The following is a 5,074-nucleotide window of genomic DNA, read 5'->3' as shown; positions in this document are numbered from 1 at the left end:
AAATAGCTAAAGAGAAAAGATATCACAAAGGAAGGACAGTGCTGCTGTTGACACCTTACTTTAAGGGTGTGAAAAACAGAAAACATGTAACAGAGCCTTTCAAAGTGTGAGATGCTACAGCCAGAAACCTGAAATGTACATTCAGAAAAATGCTTTTCCAAGAACAAAGACAAATTATGAAGCCATTTCAATAAAAGACAAATATAATTTACCAAAAAAAGGCTCTTGCTTCAAACAATTATGAAAAGAAGTACTTCAAGAAGAAGGAGGAGGAGGAGGAAGAAGAAGAAGAAATGTACTTCAAGATATCTTGAGGTGTAAGATAAAACAGTGAGAAAAGATTATGGTAACATGTAGGGATGTGTAAAAATATATGCATGGTACGAATACTAACTGTGGTTATGGTATGAAGCTAAAATTAAGGTAGACTGCATAACAAGCAGCAACAAGGTAGATCTAGTGAAAACATTCCAAAATCTTTATATTTGTATGTGAGATAGTTACAGGATAACTTTGTATTCTGTGAAGCTAAGTATCTATTTTTATTTAATGACTAAGAGAATAGAAAAAAGAGGACGTGTCTTCCAAACCAGTAGAGGGAAAAACAAAATAAGAAGAAACAGCTACAGTCTATTTAAATATAAAAGAAAAAGAGGTGGAAATGAGCGGGTGGAGTCAAAGTTTGGCTCTTAAAAATGCTAACAAAATTTACAGACTCCTAAAACCAAAGAAAAACAAAAGAAAAGAGAAAAGCTCAGAATAATGTTTCCAATGACGGTGGATTTCTTATCAGGATGAAACAATAAGCTATAGATCAGGAGAAAGTATTTGGAAATCATATGTCTGATAGGGAACTTGTAACTAGAAAATATAAAAACTTGTAAAACTCAGTGTTAGAATAGGAAAATGGGCATAAAAATTAAGAAGAGAGTGAAGCAATGTAAATTACTGAGAGAAAAAGAATTATCAGCCCTGAATTCTACATACAACAAAATAAATATCCTTCACAAATGTAGGCAAAATAATATTTCATGTGAAGGAAGATGAACAGAATTTGTCACCATCAAATGGACTCTAAAAGAAATAATAAAGTAAGTTCCAAGTTCTTTGGACAGGAGGGAATGACATGCAGGAAGGTCTGGGAATTTCAAGAATAAAAATAAGCAACAAAAGTGGCATGTATTTGGATAAATACAGTAGACTTTCCCCCCTTAAATTCTTTCAAATGTGTGTAATAGCTAAAAGCAAAAAAGGTTAGCATTGTCCAGCAGTGGTTGCAATGTAATACAAATGACAACTATAATATAAAGGGGCAAATGTGAAGGAATCAACTAGACTAGAAGGCACCTGGTTTTATTTGAGGTTGCAAAATACTAGCTCCAAGCAGATGAAGAAAGAGGTGTGTACTGCAGTACCCACAGCAATCTCTAGAACAATAATTGCCAACAGATCCAGCCTCTTAGTGATCAGTAGAACAAATAGGCAGCAAACCCACAAGGATAAAAGCCTTGGAGATTTTTTTGCAGTATAACCTGGAACATTCATTAAGGCAGACCATGTAGTACGTTCTAAAGTAGACCTTAAAGTGTGTAAAGAATAGAAGTCTTACAAAGTAGATTCTTTGACCCTAATGAAAAAAAATAGATTTTTATGTCTATTGCATGTGGCCAACAGGCAAAGGTCAAGAAAACATAGTTTCTTCACAAATAGTGCTAAAACAATTACATTTTTCAATTACATTTTTCAAACAATTACATTTTTCAAAACTAAAAACACATTAACCTATACTTCATACTTTAAAAAAACCCTAAAAATTACTCAGAGATAAATGTAAAATGCAAAAGTATTGTATAATTTCCCAGAAGAAAAAAGGAAAAATTTTTGTGGTTGTGAGTCAAAAACTTCTGTGACACACAAAGCGTGTCCACATTCTGGCCCTGAATCAAGGTCGGCAGTTTCCTGATGCTGCTGGTTTCAAGCAGGAGCCTAAAGAGAAGTTTTTCTATGGTCCGTTGGCCATTTCAGAACTTGGGCAGTGAAATGGTCAATTCATTAGAAACAGCTTGAAGCAGCCCCCACCCCACACCGTGAACAGCTGTGAGTGTGGCGGGTTGCAGCAGCCCAGAATGGGAGCCACCAGCCTTTACTGGGACCCTCACCATGCTGGGACCTGGAGAACTGGGAAACCAAGCAATCCCTCCTCCTTGCCTGTTTTGTTTTGTTGAGCTTCAATATACACGAAAGTATGGACAACTATTTTAAGAGAATGAGAGACTCTGCCATAGCCATTAGTGACTTCCCTATTGTCTGGTTTTGAAGACCTAAAACACTTTCTTCATTCTGTTTGGATCAGTTTTATACTATGTTGTTTTGTATGAATTCTCTGTATGTGAAGACATGGACAACTATTTGGAAGAAAACAAGAGACAATATGATTGACAGTGAAGATCTCAGGTCATCTAGTTTTGAAATTTTTATCTCTTACATTGCTTTCTTATGTCCTATTTTGTTCTCTTTTGTTGTGTTTAATTTCATCCTATTTAAAATAAAATAAAAAATGAAAAGGAAAGCATGTCCATAAAAGAAAAAGTAAACAATAAGCAAAAGAAAACAAAAAAACCAGATAAATTATTTTTTTTTTTATTTTGAAAGTATACAACAGAATAAGTCAGAATAAAGCCAACTAAGATCGTACAGTGAAATTGGTACAGAACTTCACAGCAGTTTACCGGGATAACAGTAATAGGTATCATAGTATATTTTGTTATCTTTATAATAGTTGTTCTTTCAATCCCGTATATCAAAATGAGATGAAATGTAGAACACTATAGAACTTATCAAAACAGAATATTGAATAGAGCAGTACCACTAATCAGAAAAGAGCCTAACAGTAATAAAAATATTTGCCTTCAAAGAAATGGTAGAAGGAAGTCCTCCTTATTTGCTATGGTCAACCTCCCAGGAGATGCTCAGATTTCTGGTTCCCACTTGCTGTTGCTAGTGGACGGGGAGGGGGAGGAGAAGGAGGATAGGGGAAGTGGGATATTTGACTCTAGGCCATGTAGCAGTAGGTTCACTATTGCTAAGCAGGGAGGCAGAAGGTCATTTGTTTTCACTGCATCCTCAGTTCCAACATGGAGTGGATTTCAGGAGACACTGCTAGTTCTCCCCCTGGATTGGCTGCAGTCTGCCACCCTGCCTCCACTTACCAGGGAGGGGAGGTGCTGGCTTGGCTTCCCAGAGTCCTAAGTTCCAACATGGCGTAAAACCAGATAAATTAGATTTCATCTAAACTAAAAACCCTTTTTCTCCAAAAGACAGTTACAAGAATTATTAGCTATACACAAGAAGAAAATATTTGAAAATCATATGTCTGATAAAGAATATGTGTTTAGAAAACATAAAAACCCTCAAAACTCAGTGTTAGGAAAACAAACTGCCCAAGTATTTAGGACAATGTACAGTGAGATGGTAACTGATTGTGTTAATTTATGTAAGAAATGCTCAACTAAACTGGCTCATCATATTCTGGGTATGGAACACCTACTGTTTTAGTTACTTTTCTGTCATTCCTGAGACAAAATACTCAACACCCCAAATTAAGGGAGGGGGAGTTTATTTAGCTCACAGTTTGTGAAGGTTTTGAGTCCATAATCAAGGTGGCATGGCCCAGGGGTAACAGTTCACTGCAGCAGAAGACAGCAAAAGCAGCAAGAGCAAAAGAGGGAGCACAAGCCCCTTTTCTCCCTCACACTGTAAGCAGGCTATGCCACTCGGTGGATGTAGCACTTACCCCATTGCCACACCTTCCTCTTGCACATGCTGAGGATGTTTATAAGGTTAAGACCTTGGCCTCCTGCTGAGTCACTTAGTTAAACCTCTGACCTTCTCAAGAGTGAAGGGCATATACTTTGTACACCAGCATGGAGAGCTGCTGAGTTACTTAGTTAAGCTTCTAGGCTTCTCAAGCTAACACAGCGTATTATAACGGCATTGCAGTGAATCCCAGAAGTCATATGTAGAGGTTTGCATATTCTTTGATATCATTTAAATTACAATTTGGAAAAGGAAATACTATAGTGGTTATCATGGGTTGCAAGTGAAAGTAGAGATTGATTGCAAAAAAGATAGTATGAAGAAATTTGGGGGTGAGTAGTCTTGTGTGTGGTAGTGGCAACATGACTATACACTTGTTAAATCTCAGAACTGTGCAACAACAGGAAATGAATTCCCCAGTGAATATGAATTTAAAAATAAAAAATTTAAAATTAGTAGGGAAAAATCCATGAGTACTGATAGGAAAGATTTTGGGATTAAAAGAAACAAGAAAATGGTATTCTAACTTATGTTGAGGGATACTGCAGAAGCGACTTTTAACTGAGCAGTAAAAGATAGGACTTAGGGGAGAAATGGGGAAAAAGGATTCTGAGTAGAGGAAATAACTTACAGAAGTACAGTCAGTCTTTAACATCCATGGGTTCCACATTTGGCATTCAATCAGCAATGCATAGAAAATAGTTTTAATAAATTGCATCTGTAGTGAATATGTATAGACTTTTTCATCATTACTCTGTCCCACAGACAATACAGTACAATTATTTACATACCATTTGTCTTGTAGTAGATGTTATGAGTAATCTAGAGATGGTTTAAAGTATGTGAGAGAATGTGTGTAGGTATGAAAAGAATACTTCAGTTTCTATAAAGGACTTAAACATCCTTGGATTTGGTGTCTGCTGTGACCATGGATATGGAGGATACCTGTATTTGACAAGGCAAAGGAATATTATTCTCTAAAGCTGAGAGAAACCTACTGGGGCCATAATCTAGGGTACAAAGACAAGAGTGACGAGAGGTGAGACTTAAGACTGAGGTACCACATTCTGCAGGATAACCGGCCGTTCAGGGATTTTGACTTCAAGGAGGCTTTGCTAGTGAGTACTGGTAACCAGATTAGCTGGGCAACAGTGTTTTTTAAAGGGTTGAAGATTGGGGAATGAATTGGAAATGACCAGGAGTTAAAGTTGGAAGATCTGTTGGTGAAGCAATGATCTCAGTATAAAAGAAATAATGT

At 36.7% G+C, this 5,074-nt stretch overlaps 1 non-coding gene across 1 annotated transcript; it reads left to right on the top strand.

Annotated features, from left to right (window-relative positions):
- Positions 1 to 1,931: 1,931 nt before the first annotated feature.
- LOC111757528 (small nucleolar RNA SNORA2/SNORA34 family) lies at positions 1,932 to 2,067 on the top strand. The gene has a single exon (XR_002791855.1). It is a non-coding gene; the product is annotated as a small nucleolar RNA SNORA2/SNORA34 family (small nucleolar RNA).
- The last annotated feature ends 3,007 nt before the right edge of the window (positions 2,068 to 5,074 follow it).

The sequence above is a fragment of the Cavia porcellus genome, unplaced genomic scaffold (assembly GCF_034190915.1).
Source record: "Cavia porcellus strain 051 isolate PalLab524CR breed Dunkin Hartley unplaced genomic scaffold, mCavPor4.1 scaffold_1, whole genome shotgun sequence".
Classification (NCBI taxonomy): domain Eukaryota; kingdom Metazoa; phylum Chordata; class Mammalia; order Rodentia; family Caviidae; genus Cavia; species Cavia porcellus.
The sequence above is the reverse complement of the archived record's forward strand: the minus strand, read 5'-3'. Positions and strand labels throughout refer to the sequence as shown.